The sequence below is a fragment of the Athene cunicularia genome (genome assembly GCF_003259725.1).
Source record: "Athene cunicularia isolate RWA chromosome 26 unlocalized genomic scaffold, athCun1 chr26_part1, whole genome shotgun sequence".
Classification (NCBI taxonomy): Eukaryota; Metazoa; Chordata; class Aves; order Strigiformes; family Strigidae; genus Athene; species Athene cunicularia.
The window spans coordinates 2,123,187-2,143,107 of record NW_020799136.1 but is presented as its reverse complement, the minus strand read 5'-3'; the positions used below and the strand labels follow the sequence as shown (position 1 = coordinate 2,143,107).

Here is a 19,921-nt window from a genome sequence, read left to right as displayed (position 1 = left end):
TTTTTTTTTTTTTTTTTTTTTTTTTTTTTTTTTTTTAAATTATAAAACCCCAACAACTTATTACTGCTGAGTATTTTAGGTGTTTTGGAGATCAGATTTAGATTCTTGTCAAACACAGGCATGTCTGAGGTTCTAACTTGGAGCAGCTCAAATAAAACATTTAAAATGTGGATGACCAAGAGGATGAAAATATGCTGAAGACATTTCAAGAGCGAAGGTCTGGCTGTCACTGCAGCCTGAGGACCAGCTGCATCCCTCCAGTGTGCGTTCTTTGATGGTGCCCTCATATCAAAACGGAAATATTTTCAAGAAAATAAATGGACCATCTGAGCCAACAAAGCCCACGCGAGAGCAGTTAGGATGTCACCTTTCAGAACCAGTGACGTCCCATTGCTTGGCCTTGACGGTGCTCAGGGGCAGCAGCGTAGGGCTGAGCTTGCAGAGGCCACTTCTTAGCCCCAGTCTAGAGCAAGGGCCGAACTTCTACTCCCAGCTATTAACAAATTACAACCATACTTTGGCTTCTTTATGAAATTACTCATTTTTAGAGCAGTGGCAGTAGACACATGATAGTAACGACTGTTCCAAACTCATTCATAGACTTTCCTGGGTTTCAGATGGTTTTGACGGTTCATTCTGTAGCTTGGGGGGAGGGCATATGTGTGTGTGCTGCAGACAGGGAAACAGAACCCCGTCCTGATGGCGTGGCTCCGCTCTTCGTGATTCAAGGGCTGGTGCTTCCCTTCGGTGCTTTGTCCACGCATGATTTTTTGTAGCTGCATTCTTTTCCTTGAAGAAAGAAAATCTTACAGTCTATCTTTAGAATGAAAAAGAACCCAGTTCACATGTTTTTAAGTGACGTGTCATGTGAGATCCTGTCAGCTGTAACACATCGTGATGTTGAGGACCCTGAGCCTGAGAAATTTCAGGAATATGTGACTTATCATAGCCTGCTTTTAGGTTTTGCTTCTCAATGAAGAAGCTACGTGACACTGCCTGAAACAATGGCCTTGAAAACCAAGCACCCCCCGACCCCTGAGATATTCATGATTTTCAGTTTGGAATAAAATTATTTCAGAATGTGGAGTACGCTCATGTGCTGTCAGCTTCAGATGGTACAAGCAAATATATATAATTCATACAAATAGAACTTTGTGAGAAGAAAAGCTTTATACCCTGCACCACAGACCAAAGGAAAAACAGCAAAAAAATTTGCTCTTAAATCTCCTGGTCACACATTGCAAATGATACTGTGGTTAAAAGGCCAGAGCTGAACAGAACTAAATTAAACAGAAAGCCAAATTTAGGCTTTAATTTATACCAGCTTGATCTGTGATAATTGGAAAAGTGGGGGGAGAGAAAGGGCTATAGGACAGGTCCAGTTCTGATCCTTTTAAAATGAAGACTTGATTAAGAGCACGATTTCTTTTGACTTTAATGAATACAGGGATTGCAAACTGTTTACAAAAGGGCTTTAACTTCATTTAGCTTCTACTAGAGAATTCTGTCTGTCCCCATAAAACTAAAAGAATTCCAGACATATCTGATTTCTAAGCCAGAGCTGTCATCATATAATATGTCATCATGTGGTTCCAGTATGAAATAGATGAGGTTTCTTAATTTATTGGATACTCAAGCCTGTATTAATTACTATCTGTTAAGAATTACAGTATTTCAACCCATCCATTAGCAAACTTCAAGATGTTTTATTATTATTATTATTTGGCAATTAGCTGCTGCAATTATCTCACTAAACACTGCTTAAATGGGTTCAGTGTATGCCTAGAGTTTCTGCTTTTTTGCGTGCTCAGGAAGTCAGAATGAAGGATCCTTCACAAAACCTCTTCTTGTTTCTCATGTCTTGGCAGCTGTCCTTTGGTCAGAGGAGGGAAACTTCCCGTAGGTTGCTCCGGTGGCTGGTACTCCTCAGTGAGTTCTGACTGCGTGTAGCTACCCATTACAAAATCTTGGCACTTGCCATTTTCTTTATTTTTTCTCCCATTAAACAGGAACATAAACAGTTCCTGTGTGGTTTAGCAGTACTGCTGGTGCAAGATGCCTTTGTGTTAAACTCATTAAGAGAAGATCCGCTCTCAAAGAGTTCCTAATCTGTATAGACAAGACTGACAAAGAGAGCATTATCCTTTTACTCGCCTCTTCTTACCGGGAAACAGAAAAATTAAGTGGCGTGGCCGGTTCCACTGGCAAGCTCTACCGCATGTGTGAAATCTCTGCAGTGAATGGCAGACAAGCAGCTATGGAGAGACCCGCTTGGCCAGTGCTGCCCTTTGCGTTTGCTTTCAGTTGACCCTAAATGCCGCCAACAGAAGCGAGTTTATCTCCCAGCAGCAAACCTCAGTGATCCACAGTCCCAGGCTCTAGACTCTGTTGCTGATTCTTCATATTCCTCAGCAGCTCATGCTTCCTTCCCATCACTTTCCCCTCCTCATGCCGACAGAGCATCTCTTCTTGCATATCCATACCATCCCGAGCAGGAGACAGAGAGAACTGGCCTGTAAACAAAGCAGAAGTTAATATTTTTTTAAAAAAAAAAGATGACCCAGGGAACTACAGGCCAGTCAGTCTCACCCTGTGCCTGGCAAGCTCATGGAGCTGGTCCTCCTGGAAACTCTGCTGGGGCTCATGGAAATAAGGTGATTGGTGACAGCCAAGGTGGCTTCACTGAGGGCAAAGTGTGCGGGACACATTTGGTGACCTTCTGCAGCGGGGTTACAGCATCGGTGGGTGAGGGAAGAGCGACTGATGTCACCTACCCGGACTTGGGCAGAGCATCTGGCCCTGTCCCACGTGACACCCCTGTCTCTCAATTGGAGAGATGTGGGTTTGGGGGAAGGATCTCTCAGTGGATCAGGAGTTGACACTCGCGTCCCAGAAAGCCACCGTGGAAGAAATTCTTCCCTGTGAGGCCCTGGCACAGGCTGCCCAGAGAAGCTGTGGCTGCCCCCTCCCTGGAAGGGCTCAAGGCCAGGTTGGACGGGGCTTTGGGCAACCTGGGCTGGTGGGAGGTGGCCCTGCCCGGGTCAGGGGGGTGGGACGGGATGATCTCTAAGGTCCCTTCCACCCCAGACCATCCTGTGAGTCTATGACGATTCTAGGATTTTAACCCTGCCTTTTATAATGCCAGTAGGACCAAAAAGGGATTTTCACTGCTTGAGAAGCTCAGTCATAACAATACTTCAGTGCTTTAATTTTAAGCTCTTGACTTTTTTTTTGTCCTTCTGTTGAGTCTGAGAAGATATAATAAGTTGTTATTTGTCTGGATATCAGAAGACTGGTTAAATACTATCAGTTGCCTTAGGGCTGTGGAGTATTTCATCACAGACAGATAAGACCCAATGTCACAGTTCTCCAAATGTCAGAAAATTAATTATGGACTCTTGCCAGCCGCTTTACTCTCCTCCCCATTCTGCTTAATGTCATGTTTAGAGACTTAATTTAGAAAACTATCTCATTAGCTCCAACAGACCAGTAAGAAAAATATATTTCTCACTAGACATGCAGGGCTCTACCCAGTTCATTGTTTGCTGAGTGTGAAACGGGCTGATACGCAGAGAGAAAAATCTCTTGCTGCTTCCAGACCTAAACTTGTGCCTAGTGTCCTTGTGCGGTTTCAGTGAGATCAGCCCATGTCCTAGACCCACAGTCCTCGTGGAATATATTATGAAACATGTGGTTCATGATTTTCTAACCTCTTAAGGTCGGGTGATGTTCATCAGTAAGCCTGGCTCTGAAGGCTGTGCCTGAGGAAGCCAGCCCTGATCCTCACCCTAGCCTTGACAAATGAAAGGGCTCTTGCTGCTTCCAAAACCTGAGGAAGGTGGAGCCTGTGGCCACCCTTACATTAATGTGGTTTCCCAAGAGGTTTTTGCCTGTTAGTCTGTACCCAGACTGAGCAGGAATTCCTTGCAGGAGGGGTTAGGAAATCTCTTCATCCCGTTATCTCCTCAGCATGGTAAAGATACACCCTCACCTAAACACATGAATCTCCAATTATTTTTCTCCGTTTGAATTTCTGACTCAGTCTTGTCAACACCATTCCCAGTGCTGCGGCACATCTGCCTCCTCTCCATATTTTCAATCCTCCCCGATATTCATTCTTTATCACTAAATATTCTGCTATCAAGACTACACGCACTTGATCTCACTCCAGGATTTAAGAGTGCTGGTACACAGAGTTCCTTTGTATGAGATGAGACACTTAACCTTTCCAAAGAGAAGAGCTGTTTTTAATCATTACTTCTGATTTGCACATACAGAGCATGAAGCCTAAAATCTATAAACATTTTAGGCTTTTTGTGGAGTGTCTTTTCCTCTCGAGCACCGCATTTACAGGCCATTTGTTTCCATTCAAAGTTTGAAACTGTGATTTTGCTGCAACCCTTCGACAGCTGAACTGCACCAGTAGAAGTGCTCAATCCATCATCAGAGCTCTGAAACGTGCTTCAAAATAAATAAATAATGGCAAAAAAACACTCAGTTTGGATAGGATGCGTGGAGAAGGGGAGAGAGCAATTTGTTTAATGGATTTTATTGATTTAAAGATTAAAATACTCAGAGGGTTAGATACAGCGAGACCCTATTTTTCCACTGGAAAATCACAATCACTTACAGTGTCTTTGTGTAAATTCAGAAATTAAATGGAGCTAAATCTATGGCTCTGTCAACTGAAAATTGGAAGGCCCTCGAGGGAGAGATGGAGCATGGAGGGATTGTGTCTTGCTGTGTAGTTCCTGGGCTCTGTTGGGTCCCACTGTCTTCATGTTCCCTGTTATCTGTGCTCTGGGTGGATTTTTTTAAAAAAACCCACATTGTCAGATCTCCCTGTGCAGGACTCGTGTTTCGGTCACTGTATCTTCTCTAGGACTGGATTTTCACCCCTGCTCAGGCCTCTGGCTCGGTGTCTCCGGGTTGCAAGGGGGGGGGTGTGTGGCAGCACAGGGGGGTTCAGCAGTGGGAGCTGGGAGGGCTGGCGCTGCTGACCCAGCTGGGCCTTGGTCGTGGCTTTTAGCGGCACGAACGGGACCAGCTCGGGTTAGAGCAGCATTTAAGCGGCTTTAATTTGCTGCAGTGGCTGGTGTAGCCTGAGAATACACTTTGCATTCAAGCTGTGTGTCTGTGCAATGTGAGTGCTTGTGTGTGCTGAGTAGGAGCTGATGGACTTAGCAAGTCAGTGCCTAAAGACAAGGTAAAACTCCCTTTCACGTGCACAAACAACAGCTCCCCGAACAGTTACGATTTAAAACATCCTTCTAAGGTTTCTGCAGACTGAGAGCCCTTGTCCCAAACCTGCTGTACTCAGGCCACAGAAAATATTAGTTTGCCAAGATCTGGGTCTTCTTTCCGAAGCACATGGGCCAGGATCTCCTCAAGATGAAGATCAGATCTTCTGAAGAACCCAGATTCCCCTTCAGATGCAAAAATAAGTTTTAGTTTTTCCAAATGCAGGAGCATCTGGCTGTGAACAGTCTTCTGAGTTAGCCTGGGAATCTGAGGCTAACTGTAGGCATTGGTGCTGTATGTTTTGGTGCTATTGCCTGAGCAATTTCTCCTCGTCTCAGAGGAGATGGTGGGAGGACTGAAAATTGCACTCTACATGGGCATCCAAATTTAGCTGTCACATCTAATATTTGTGGATCAGACCCTTCTGTGCTTCTTTTTTTCTTCTGGAAAATGGGGATAATTATGCTAACACTGTGACATTTATGGCTGAAAAGCAGCACACATGCGTAAAACGTAGAGAAGGGTTATTATGCGTCTTATTTACACAGGAGAGGATTCCCAAAAGAGAAGAAAAAAATACATGAATACATTGCCTGGATTTCTAACGAGCTGATTTCACTTATTCCGCTCTAACGGAATATTAGTAACAAGATGAGGTTCAGCAGTAAATATGCTCTTCCTGGAAAAGTTAAGAATCCAAGGTGCCAAAGCAATTGTTTTATTTCCTTTTCTCAGAGCTCTTTGCACCAGTCCTGCCTTCTTACTTCATGTGAGGTCGCCCAGCCCCTTCCTTCTGCCCTGCAGACAATGTGGCCCTGGAAGGGACAATGTAGATAATAAATTAGAGGAAGAGCTGTATCTGTCTCCTTAATGATGTTTTATTCTCTGTGTGATCATCAAAAGCTCCCACCACCCGTTCCCACCTGCTTTGTTCTGTCCTTTCTGTATCCAGCACATCCTCCTTCCCAGCCTCAGAGTCAGTCCACCTACAACAGGTCATAAATCACTCTTGCATTTTTGTAAAAGAAGAGGTTTCTTAACGTTTAGGTGGGCAGGTGGGTCCCACCTCTGTTTCTCAATATCCAGAATGTTTTAAAGTACGGAAGTGCTGGAGGAAGACATCAGCGGCGCAGATACATAACAACTTGATCTAGCAGTGCAGTTTTGCACAAGCTGGGGAATTTCTGATGACGGGTCCCAACTTCCAGGCACAGCACTACACAAGTGGGAGATTTGTTCCAGAGACAGCCAGGAAATACAAAGAGGAGCAGACCAGAGAGTCGGTGAGCTTGTGCTTGGGCAACAGGACAGCAGCACCGGCCTGATGCGGGAGATCCCTGGAGTCGTTATCGGGGAGGCTCCCCAGTAATTGCTGAATTTGAATTCCGGAATAGGGATAATTGACTGATTGCTCTTGAAAACCAGTCTCGCTTTTTGCACAGACACCATGGAGGCACTGCCAGTGGAGAGCCCTTCTCAGTGGATTTTCCGTGCGCATCACTAGGCAGTTATAGGAGAAGCACTATCCGGAATTGATTCTTCATCGTCGCCACTTAAACTTCTCAGCTGACATTCCAGCACAGGTGGCCATTACTGTGCAGAGGGATAGCAGTGGTTTTCTGTGCACACTGTCCAAGAAAATCATGTTGCTGGAAGAGTCCTAAAGAGCCCTCAGGTCTCAGACCAGTTGCTTTCTATTTTTTTTTTTTTTTTTTTTTTTCCTTTTTTTCCTGGGATAGCCATGCATTTTTTGTCATATTGCCACTTCTTGCAAGGTGAGACTATTTGGCAGTGTGGATGACAACTTTATGTTTAAGTCAGGGACAGCTTTATCACTTCTCCTGTTAAGCAGCAAAGAAAAAAAACAAACAAAACCAAACCAAAAATTATTTTCTTAAAAAGCTACCATGACGTACTGCGGTTGTTCTGCAGCGCTTGGAGCCAGCAGGGTTCAGGTAGGTTAGGCTGATGGCTGCTAAGTATCCCAGAGTATTTTGTTTGAGGGAGCTGGAACAGATGATGCACACATTAAGAGCAGTTTTATGGCTTTGGAGTTGTAGCCAGCGAGAATGTAGCCAGCACTTTACCTACATAGTTTTCATTCAAATAAATTTTTGGTCTTGGGTTTATCTTCTGTGGGAGTAAGGTCTTACAAATGTACACCAGCATCTCCAAAGGGGCTTCCATGTGGGTTTTTTTTTTTTAAATGGAGACACTTTAAGCTGATAGTTAGGAAAGACGAATATTGGATCTGTCTTTGCCATTGACTTAGACAAGTAGCGTCCCCTCTGTTTGCAGTTCAACTCTCTGGACTCGCAGAGTCTCAGTGGTGTAATTCAGAGCTTTCATCTGCCAGGTGAGAATTCGTCCCAGACCTTTTAGGGGAAGGGAGTGTATCTGTGGTTCCAGTTTGGTTCGTATCTCACCCAGGCATTGCTCAAACTGCAGCCACAGCTTACTTGCCTACCTAAATATATGGGAACACAGTATGGATCCTACAGCTCAAACTGCCATAACACTCTGTAGTTCCTCGGTGCTGCTCCCGAAGCAAATTCACATGATTTCAGTATGACCAAGTCGGAGAAAACGCGCTTCGCATTGCTCTGCATCTCCTGCAGCTTTGTGCATCGTTGCGAGCTGAGAACAAAGCACATCTCAGTTGCTTCCACACCAAAATGGCAGAAACGTACATTTATTTGCACAGAGGTAAACGATTTTGCAAAGTCCGAGGCAGCAGAGAATGTGACCTTGTCTCTAGAGCAATGTGCAAAGATTAAGCCTTGATAAGCCGTGGGACTTCCATTCTCAAAGCAGGTTCATTACTGGCAATGAGTTCCCGCTAATGTACTGCAACACCACATAAGGAGGGAAAATGAAACGTCTCAATACTGAAGACATAAATGACAGTCTCCTGTAACCTGATTAAGAAACAAGAGGTGCTTAATTCAGCTGCACCAGGTTATAAATAGGACCGGGACTGCGCCCCTGACAACCATCCAGGCATGAAGATATTTCAGATCAAAACCTCTGGGTCTTCCGAGACACATGTACTGAAACAACGATTATTGAATCCTCCAGATGTCTTTCTCATACTTTTTAATGTACCTCCTCTACTTTTCTTTCACTGAACCAAATATGTACTTAAACATCTCATTTACATAGTGCATTAAATATTTAAGGTTTGCTCTAATGGTCTTTTGTTTTCCCGGCCAAAAAAAAATCTAAGAAATGATTGTTTTACCTTCACAACGCCGAGTACAGAAGATCACTTTAAGTGATCTGTTGTGCACAACCTTGCAATTATGTGAGAACCCGAACAATGCATGTGAGAAAAGGGACTGGACCAGGCAGGTTTAGCTTGTCTTATTTAAACTTGAGTAGAACAGCTGAAATCAGGGGAGTATCCATTTTGTTTAACAGATGTACGACAGAAGAACCTGCCTTGTTTCCACTCTTGTACAGTTCATTGTATTATGATCTATGGTTTCGCATCTTATTAGTAATTCGTAACCTGCTAGAGGTGGCACAGTGAAACCGGCAACGCTGAGACCGAATTCCAGTAGCTCCGACGGGAATCCAATGTGTGCGGAGCCATCCTGCAGACATCACAAAGCTTCCCTCCGTTCCTATTTCCAAACGAAAATCCATTTCCTAATGGGAAAATGTCTGGAAGCCAGGAATACTGGCAGGTTTTTTGTGCTCTCTGTTCTTACACCAGCACGTCCCTGTGTTGCAGGTTGCCACCCCGGGCCCCGTTAGCAGCCGATGGAGCAGCCCCGCTCCCTGCTCGCCGGCGGGCACCCACAGACCTCGAGGAGCAAAGGTATTTCCCGGGAGCTGCCGGAGTACAGATTTCCTTAATTAAAATGAAAGAAGCCATCATGACAGTGGAGCAGAAGGTGGGAGGGAGGATGGAGAAATATGTCAGGACTTTTTTGAAACAGAGCTATCCAGGGCTGAGCAGAAACCACTGCTCAGTAGATGGTGTTTGGGGTTGGAAAGTGAGGCTAATTCAGTGTAATGAGAGGTGAACGGGACTCAAGACGCTTCTGCTGCCACTGGAGACCCCTTACAAACGATTTTGCTCTTTCAGTCATTAATTTTTTATGAAGTTTAATAGGCCTGCAGCCTAGAGACCTGCCTGGGTGTTGATTAGCTTCATATTTTCTCTCATTAATGTAGAATCTGATTAGTCCCTGTTACAAGCATTTCATCTGATTTGGCAAGCGGCATTGTTCTGATACTAGGAATTACAAGTTTACTTCATCGGAGGAGATAAAGCCTTTGCCCGCTCGGAGTCCCACATCTCCCATGGCTTCTTTACAAAGCATCTTGTGGCCAGGGGGCTGTTGCCTGTTTAAAATCGGGGTGGCACTCCTGCCTGCACTCCTGCCCGTCCACGCTTCGCTTTGGGCAGCCGCTCGGGTTGGGGCAGCGGTGGCAGCGGTGACAAGAGGTGATGCTCGTCCCTTTGGCTGCAGCCAGGTTGGGATAATTGAGGCCTGGTGGCCTGGGCTGCTGCGGGGGTCAGAGCCCAAACCCACTGTCCGTATGCCCAGGCCAGGAGCATTTTGGTGAGGAAAAAAATCTGTAAAGCTTTTGTTCCCATGGGCTGGACTGAATCCGTTCTTTGAGCAAACAGGAAGCTAAACCTGGTCTCCTTCAGCTTTCTGACCTTAAAATTCACAGTTTCCCTGTTTCTTGGTGCTCTGTGATAGAGACACGCGAGGAGCACGGTCTTTTAAGTCCTTCAAAACTGCTGGTAAATGAAAATAAAAATAGTCTTGGTACAGACTAAATGCTGAAGGGCAGCTAAGGCTCACAGCATAATAAGCTGGGCCAACAGTAAAGCAGCGCCGCTCTCGACGCGCCGGCTACAGCTCGGAGACTCACTGGCGGTGTGATTAGTTTGCTGTGCGAGAGAGTATTTTTAATTCAAAGGCAAGCTGAGCCAAAGCAAGGAGGTTTGACGGCCAGTCTGGGCTCAGATCACACAGACCTGGCTTTGAACTTGGGGCTTGTCTCAGTGGACCCCGGGGAGGCTGGAGGGGCCCCGTTTGCTCCTCGCCGGCCCTCGCAGGGACAGAGGCCCGGGCCCAGCAGGCAGCCGGAGTGGTCCGTCTGCTTTGGAAGGGGCAGAGGGTAGTCCTGAGGATGAAGGCAACCCTCTGCAGCAAGCACAGCTTGTTGTGATCATACAATGAGTCACTGATGTTTTCAAAGCCGTTGGGAGAACAGCCTATTATCGGCAAAACTCTGATTATCCCTTTTTCTGCCTTGGTGACGGCAGTGGAGGACTGTGGCAATGTATGTACAAACAGGAGGGCTTCAGCCTGCGGCACGGCGTTTTGCTCCAGCCCTTCTTTTGTGCTCTCCTCGTGAAGAGTAAAAGAAGTTTTATGAATGACCTGAGCAATTCCAGCTAATGGCTAGAGCTGAAAAACACCCATTGATAATCCCAGGCGAATAATACCTCAGCGGACTAAAGGAGTCTTTTACCTGTCTGACACTATTATAGATGTCGTTAGTTAATGAGGATAGTCAGGGGTTTCAGAACAGGCATTAAGTGAGATTGCTTGGGTCATTATTAATTATGCAGATTCTCCATCTTCCCCTGTCAAAACACAGGAGTTAAATAAACACAAATGGATCAAACTGCTGTGCAATAGAAACTTTATGTTAATATAGCAAAATGCGTGGCAGGAGGCGGCAGTTACATTAATCTCTGGTGGATGGAAGTGTGCAGGGACTTGCAGAAACATTTCTGTTCAGGTAGTGAAAGAGGAAGCGTTATTTATAGCACCTCAGCAGGCAGCAGGCCCCGTGTGCCGGGCGTGACATGCACTCGTGTTAAAGGATGCTGCTTGGCCTGAAGAGTCTGTGCTCCGATTCGGCAAATAATTCAAGAGAAATGACATCAGAGGGATAAGAGACCTCGTGTCACGCAGCAGGGCAGGAGCGAGCAATTCTGTTTCCATTGCTTTTGTTTAAAAATCGGAGTTCAGACAGCTGACCTCATTGCCCACAGGAACACAAATTTCCAGGAATGGAGAGGAGGACCCCCAAAGTGCCTGGAGTTCAGTGGTAGGAAGTCGCTCTGGATGTGGCGGCTCGGCCAGGTTTAGAGCAAGGGCGTGAGCTTCGGGTATTCTTATCCATCAGAGCACCTTAAACACTAAATTGGTGGCTTTTTGGGAAAAGGCAGTTTCTGCCTGACTTGAATTTTTATCCTAGTTACAAGAAAGCAGAAAGTCAACACTTTCCTGGTGGCTGATCGTTCAGTACGTAGCACAAAAGGAAACTGAAAAATAAAAGTCCAAGGGCTGCAGCAGCGGCTTTCCAAGCGACTGTTACTGAATAGGAAAATGAGAAACAAAGAGGCTGGACACTGTTTCCTTAAAACTGTGAGCTGCTTTCTCTGCAGCCTTACATAAGACAGCGAGCACTGTTCTACCCTATTTATCTATTTCAGCTTGTGGCAACACACACTTTGCCTCTGCTGCCAAGCAAGCTGGGTGTCAAATCAGTACAGATGTGCATAATTCAAGCTGGCACAGAAACTGATGGGTTTTGCATTGGACATGTTTATTTTCTTCTTGCAAGGCTTAAGCATGTCATTTGCTGTCACACATGCCCTTGTGAAATCTTGGCAAGAAATCAATTTGATTTTCAATGTCAAGCAGCTTTCTTTAATGTCTCTAGATAAGGTTTGTGTGTATTCTGTGCTGGAGGAGTTATGTATGTACTACCTGGGGTCAACAGCAGAAAGCTCTCTCTTGAAATCACCATGCACAACATTTCAAACAAACCTCTGCAGAGCTGCTGCTTCTTTTCCATTTCTTCCAGAAATGGACGTTCTCACTCCCACCTTCCGAAAATACAGGAAGGACACGACATCACATGTAATGCCCACGCCCCACCCGTGCAGGGCACCACAAGTTCTTTGTCTTGTCCTTTTTGCACGAGTTGAGGTTGTGATTTTAACAAAATCCCTTGTGTTCTGAGCTGTCTAGGGCAAGGATTGCCGTTTTCCTTCTTGAACTGGGAAGTACCGGACCTCATTGGAGCTGACTGTATGTTAAACTGGGAACAGCTACGCAGCATCGATAGTCTCGTGGGTCAGATTTCATGGGACTTAAGGAAGGGTGGATGATCAGACAGGATCCTTTGACTTTTGAGGGACATTTGAGGTAATAAATAGTTACGTAGGCCTGTCTTTTGTTGCCATTAGTTTTGTGAATACACAAAACTTTCCTTTATTAGCGTGTGTGCAATGCCCAGAATAGAGTGGCGACACAGACTCTTGAAGAGCACCGAACGTGTGTGTGTGAAGTGACCGGAGCAAAAGAAATGTGCCCAGGAAAAGGCAGATACAGACAAACTGTAGTGTCCTGTGATCAGGCTATCAGTTGCAACTGTAGGAAAATATGCAAAAAATCTCCCCAAAACAGAAGTCTTCGGCGTTCCAGCGTCATCACAGTAAACACGAGTTTACAGATGCCGTTACTGGATTTTCTGTTGACATCCGTTGGTGTTTTCAGCTGCGTCTCTTCAAAGGACGTATAACCCCTGCTCAGCCCGTGTTGCGCCGTGTGATCCTGCCGGCTCTCACAAGCTGAGCGGTGTCAGGGGAGGTGGCTGTTGGCATTGAAGATCTCTGAGGTACACTGTCGTAATTCTCACCATTCAGAAAACGACTCCCCTCTGAGTTGGTGCTTTATTCTGTTCAAAGAGATGCTCTGTCTTTTGATGCAGACAAATAGCTAGGATGTGTGTCCCATGGCTTTATACGGCTCATGGCTGTTTTGGAAGATGGTTCTGTTCTCCTGAGTGGTCTCTAATAAGAGCAATTACATTCTACTTCCTTCCAAAATGTGCAGTAACTTGCCTTATGCGCTCGCTTCTTTCCGCCTTGTGTCTGTGCTAGGATTTTGCTTCTTCTGTTGCTTTCCCTCTGGTGGGTGAAGCAATTCCTCTATGAATTTGTTATGCTTTAGGATTAATAAAGAGTAAATGAATACAGTACAGAAGAAATGCAAAATTGTTCTTAGAAGAGTGTGAATCTGTTCTGCCACATGATGTACCATTTTTTTTTTTTTTTGGTGTTTCTATTTCATTTCACCCTTTCCTTCAACAAAGTAGTTAAAAGCTGTTGCTATTTATAAATTGACTGCACATATATTCAGTGTCAGACTGTAATGCCTGATCCAGGCTCCCTGGGAGGCCAAGCAGGGAGGTTGTCCCTCTCCCTTGTACATGGTCTCTCACCAGGAGAGGCTTGACGCAGCACAGGAGAGCTGCCTTGGAAACTGTCTTAAGCATAAGCAGATGGTACCAAAATCTGATAGCGCTTCGTGAGTGTGAAATTCATTAACTCCCCTCCCCACTGCCCAAATTAATATTTTTAAGACAAGTATCATAGAATTTCTGGTCGAAGTTTTGTGTTCGAATAGTTTTGCTCTGGAGAGCTGCTTCTCAGCCTGAAAAGCAGCCTTATGAGTCTGATGACTGCAGAGACACCGTCTCCCTAAATAGTTTTAGGCACTAGTAACTATCACCAGCTCTTGCAGAGAAAACCCAGCTCCATGGACTCACCAGGCCTTGGCAAGCAGCTAGGAACTAAGGGAGAGAAAAGGCTTTGAAGTTCAAATGTGGTGCAGTTTTCCCTAGGTCTGTCATTTCCGTATGTATTATAAGAACTTCTGAATGTTTGTCTGAGTTACATCAGGGTATTTCATTCCTGATCAGTTTGGTTTTGACATGAGAGCGCATATGAAAGCTCGTACAGTCTCTGAGTCCTCATCCTTTCGTACTGAAGCGGGTGGAGGCGGCTGCGGTGCAGGATTGGGGTTTGCTGGGGGATCGCAGCAGCAGCTCGCGCCTGAAGCGCGGAGCTGGCGCCTGTTTGCAGCTGCTGATCTGCAGCAACCCCCTGCGTGGGCACAGAAACTCCCCAGCACTGGACGGGACCATCTGCCAGTTCTCGTTTGGGACTGGGGCTGCTGCAGGAGCTCTGGTGTGTGGCTGCCAGAATACGGCCAGAGCCTCCCCCCGGGGTGGGCCAAGTCCCTCCGTGCTCAGCCTCGGGGCAGCCCCCTCCTTGATTTTAATGCTCTGCTGAAACACCCCCAGTGCCATCAGACTCCCCTTCCCTCCCCTGGCTTGAAAACGTGTGGGACACAAGCGATTATTATTACTTGGTGCAGAACATTGCGTATTACCCAGAAAATGCCTTTGCACTGTCTTGCTCGTAGGAGATAGATGGGTTATCGTGAGCTTCGTAAGCACAGAGTATTTTAAGCTGAGGGGAGTTGTACAACTAATGTGAAAAAAAAAAAAAAGCAACAAAATGTGAATTATAATACAGGAAGACTGTTGATGTATCCAACAGGAAAGCCAGCAAATTCCTCGGCATCTTAGCTTAGCTTCTTTCATCAGAAAAATAAGAACAGCAAAGTGGCTTTTGCATGTTTTTATTTCCCAGTGGGTAACCTCATTCTTGTCGAAGAACATCCAGGATTCTCTTTCTTTCTACTTGTAATGCTCAAGTATTATAAATATCAACAGCAGCTGAAGAGGAATTACAAAATCCGAGGAAAACTTTCCCTATTAGGAAGCAACAGGCTTTGCTGCATTGTTATGACCAAATCCTAGAGGTGGTTCTTCCGTCCCGGAGAGGACAGACTCATTGTCTGGGGAGGTGCGGGTAGACAGAAAGCTTTGAGTAAAGGCGTGTTGGAGTAGTTTGTTCACACATGGCCCTGCCCTTGTTCCCCTAGAGCTCCAGCTGACGTGAGCAGGAGTTTTGCATGAATAAGAGTAGAATAAAAAAAAATAAATCAGGATTTGCCTCCTGCTATTTTATTCCATGCATTCAGACCCAAGTGAAAGTACACAGGAGCAAATGAGATTCTCACCACTGACTTCAGTGGCTTTGGATCTTTTCTTCAAGCATGAATTTTTTGTATTCCTGACAGGTGCAGGAAAAGGAACAGAGTTTGTTTATTCTGAGTTTGTTTATTCTTGTTGCAACTAAACCTCGTGAGCAACCAAACTTTCAAATAATTAAATCTGTAATCCCCTGACCATCTTACGCTGGTTGTACAGTTCCTGTTTAACAAAGGTTGTCTATCAAGTCACAGGTTTAAGATGAAGATAAACTGCAATGTGGGGGAGTGAGCTTCTTTATATTAGCCATCCGTCTCTGCTGCCATGTGTCTGTGCACAAATCCCCGTTGTACCACCGACATTAAATAATGACAAAGTAATGTGCAGGGCATCTGCTGGAGTTTTTGTGAGGGGTACAATTAATGACTCTCCCATGGATCCGGTTATTATTGAGCATTAATTATTGACAATTACACAGAGCTTTCGAGAGGAGAAACAAAAAATTGCAGAAGATCTTGGCTGTCAGTGTCCCATCAGCCATGGATTTGGCCTTTTCTGACAGCCACGTCTTATCCTTACGTGTGCAGGGATCTGTGGGTTTTGGTGGCTCCTTTTGAATTAATAACGATGCTTTTCAACACAGAAAGATGCTTACCTGAAAGATACGTGTCTGCGTGTGTGTCTGACTCACAAAAATACTTATCCCCTCCCTTCACACAGACGCTTCATTCATCTCATGCCTAAATGCTTTTCTTCCGTTACTGTGAGGGACCCAAACCACGTTCCTCTTCACAGGGGACCTATCAGGCACCAGTGACTGAACCGAATGGGCCAAAGCAACACCGTGAACCCGCTGTGGGGACAAAGCTGGGAAGGGAAACGGGTGGCGACATCTCAGTCTTGCTGAAGTACTGGCAAAACCAGCTGTCGGTGTAGTCACAATCTAACGGCAGCAAACACCCCATGCCGAGATAGAGCAGAAGGAGGGGGGCAGTGCCGGGGCCTTGGTGCGGGTGTCTGTCCCCGAGTGGTCTGGAGTGAGGGTCTGGAGGCGAGCACCAGCCCATGGCCTGGCTCTGGGAGGGCTGCCCCGTGCCCCACTTCACCAGTTCTGGTTGTAGGCTGACTTCTAGACCTGCCGAGTGCTGTCCTTCAGTGCGTGAGAAGAAACGGCGTTCAGGTGTTGACGTTCCCCTCCAACCGAATTTTATTTTGCAGTTATTTTCCAGTCAGGGCGGTACTTTCTATTGCACTCTCAATGATCAGAAATATTTGGCAGATTAACATCATTTAGCTTTCATCTTCTCAAGGGAGATAAGAGAAAGGATTAAAGAGAAGGAAATGCCTCGCTAAATGCTGTTAAGACAGTGAGTACAGAGTCTAGAGATGTGAAATCAAATGAGTGAAAACAAAGGAAAAGTTCAGGACCCTCTTGCCACTGCCGGTGGGATTTACCCTTTATTTACTGCTGACAGTCCATCTGCCAGCTCCCAAGCAACACTGAAAAGGAGACTACACCTGTCAACATGTCTGTGAGGCAGAGATGGAGCAGATGTTGGAATTTGCACCACTGAAGCTAAAATTTATCATATCTAGCATAAAACTGCTAACGGAGGTGAAAATGGTCATTCTTGAGTTCAGTGCTTGATCCTCTCCTTTTTTTTCCCTCTTTCCTCTCTACTTTCCTTGAGTACATATTCCCTGCTCAGCTTCAGAAAGGAGTAAGTCACTGGAGAAATTTAATTTCACTAGTATTCAATCAAACCAGAATAATGTGTTTAATATCAGTGCAGCATCGGGGAGGTGGAAGATTCATACACTCGGAGGAGGCGAGGGAAGGAGATGCATTAAAGCCAGTGCCTTGGCTCACTGCAGTATAAATTCACCCTCACACACATGAAATATGTTAAGGAGAGCTGCAATACAAATCAGCAAAGAGCGAGGAAGTCCCAAGTCAAAGGAAGAACAATATCACGCGCTATTATGTTATTACCACTATATATTCTGGTGCGTGTTATTAATGACAAATAAAATGCAAGCGCTAAACGTGAGGGTAGAGCGGGGAAATACGGGCTGAAATTAAGACAAGAGTGTTGAGGTTTAACATCAGTGATGGCTTCTGAGCAGTGATGTCTCTTCGGCCGGTTGTGCTCTCCTGCGAGGAGGGGTCGGGCTCCATCGGGGCGTGCAGGCCCAGGGGGGGCAGAGCGCCGAGAAGGGGCTGTGGGCAACAACCCTGCTCGGGCGGGCTAATAACCCTGCTTTCCACTGGGGATATTCCATCTCCGGGGCGCTTAACGCACATTAACCGCTTAATCTCCAGGATTTCCCGAGAGACCCCATGGGTCAGTGCTGTTATCCCCCCCCTGCTGCTGGGGAAACCGAGTCAGGTCGGTTGGTCCCTCTGCCCGCTGTGACATTCGCAGCCAGCCCACTTGGACCCACCCGGACCCACCCGGGCCACAGTTCCCAGGTGCCCCTGGTCCGTTGGGTTGGTATTTGTGCAGAATAAAGGTGGTGCCATCAGCTGTTAGAAGCCAAAACGGGATGTGAATCCCTGTGCTCCCTTTACACAACCACAACCACAACGGCTCTGACTCCCAAAGAGACTTGAGCAGAGTGTTTTAATGACAGATGTAACTTGAATTTGCATGAACTCTTTGGGAATCCATAACATTTAAGAGCGGATGTCAATGGAATTGAGTGCAGCCATTGGATAATAGCCCCTCGCTGCTAGAAAAACTGCAAGCAAAGCCGAGGCATTTGGTTTTTGTTATAAAACAGAAGCTATCGATCCTGTAGCAGCAATCCGCTCCATAGGCAGCATTCCTATTGCATCAAATGACTGATGGAGTTTTAATCACTTTGTCTGAGAGCGTCTGGTGCAAGAAAAATTATATTCTCGACTTCACTCTTCCATATGGATTGCAGAGTCCTGATGGGCTTTCTGAGAGTCCCAGGCTAAAGAACTGCCGAGAGGGACCCAGCTCAGGTACAAGCCGCTGTCTGCCGTGAAGTGCAGGCACACACCCATCGTTCTCCTGAAGTTAAGCTGAGCAGAAGGTATGAGGTTATATATCGATATTTAAAGTAGAATACTTTTCCTGTCAGGCAAAAATGTGTATTTATGTGTGAGTGTTCCTTCACTAGGGACGTTTTCAGAAATTATTGTGAATTTCGGATTGTGGGTAAGTTACGTGCATTTAAAAGCTATCTATCACCGTGAACAGATTCAATAGTCATCACTTTAACCGGCTTTCACAAATTCCATTTTTACAACATCAAACGATGTGCTCAATAGTAAAATTATTTTTATCAGTTCTAATCTGTCATTTCAAGACAGTTACTGATTTGACATATCAATAAGATCGGCAGCGTAGAAGTTAACTGAGATTTACATTTCTAACTTAATTATGAGCTTTCTCGGTTTTATTCAAAGCCTCAGTTAAAAAACAAATAACTTTGGATCGCACATCTCATCAACAGCATCTCAGTGATGCTGCTAAGAGTCGTAGTCTGCTCCAGCACCTAAACTTGAGAAAGCAAAGGGATTTGGTGCTCCATGGAGGTACCTGGTGTGCCCCATCCCACCAGGGACAAGCGTGAGCGCAGCGTCCAGCGCAGCACCACTGCTGAGCGCTCTGGGTGTGCCCAGAGAAGACTAAATCCCAATTCAGTTTGCCAGTTGCTTAAATGCTTTTAAGGATTTTACCTCAAATCTTTTCCCTCTGGATCAAAGCGGGATTGCTCCCACTGTTGGCATGCTCATGATTTTAGACAGGACAGTCTAAACCAGGTCCTGGTTGTGTGTAAATTCTTAGCACGTGCTTAACATCTGCTCTGTGTCCTGCCTGCTGCGGCCTCGTCCTCTTCTACCATATGGAAAAGCTTTACTGAGATGCCCAGGTTTGTTTAAATAAAACTCCTTATTTTTTTAAGCAGTAAGAGAATAGAAATATGGCCCAAAGAGAAGGAAGAACATTTTTCCTAATGTGTGTGATAATTAGCAGTTACTCGTTCATCACTGTTCTACCAGTAAAAGCAATCTGAGCCCTTGCCCTCATCCTGAACAGCTTCTGGTTCTGTTGGTCAGCCTTGCGTGTGGTACAAGCGATGAACAGTCTTTTATCTGAGAATTAATTTGCACCACGAGCTGCAGAATTTCAGGATAACCGAGAGATGAGTTCTTCCAGCTCTGGGACTTCAGGTCAGAGCCTTCAATGGTGGCAGACCCAGCTGTGTGACACGGGCCTTCCGCCTGTGAGAAAAGGCTGCTGGCATTACGTGGTCTGCGCGGGGAACGGCTCGACAGAAATAATGGGGTTCAGGATGCGGGAGCATGGTTCTGGGTGTGCTCAGTGCTGGGGATGGGATAACGTCTAACTCAAGTCGAAGGCACGGCTTCTGATGATTTTAATAGGACAGGCTTTTGCTCTGTCATAAATTTCGCTCTTCAGCACATACGGATTTTTAGGATCTGTGCTCCCCAATCTCTAAGGAAAAGCCATGGCAGCGCTGCGCCACCCTGCGAAGCCCCATCTGCCTTCTGGCTCTCGGGCCGTTGTTTTGTGCTGGGACTGGAATTCCTCCATCCCTGATGCTCGTACACAACTGCCTGTTACAGGGAGCTGTAGCACGGCCTTTCTGCCTGTTTCGTTGGCCACAGAACAAAAAAATATAAAGGGAGCACAGCTCCAAATGCAGTGCTTAACTAGTGAGCATTCGCACTTGAATGCTGTGTGTGTATGGAAATGATTTCATTTAACCATTTACAAGGCTGTTGATTCTTGGC

The 19,921-nt window shown here is 45.8% G+C and overlaps 1 pseudogene; it reads left to right on the top strand.

Moving 5' to 3' along the window:
* LOC113488795 overlaps positions 1-19,921 on the top strand; it is a 351,505-nt pseudogene that overhangs the window by 150,041 nt on the left and 181,543 nt on the right.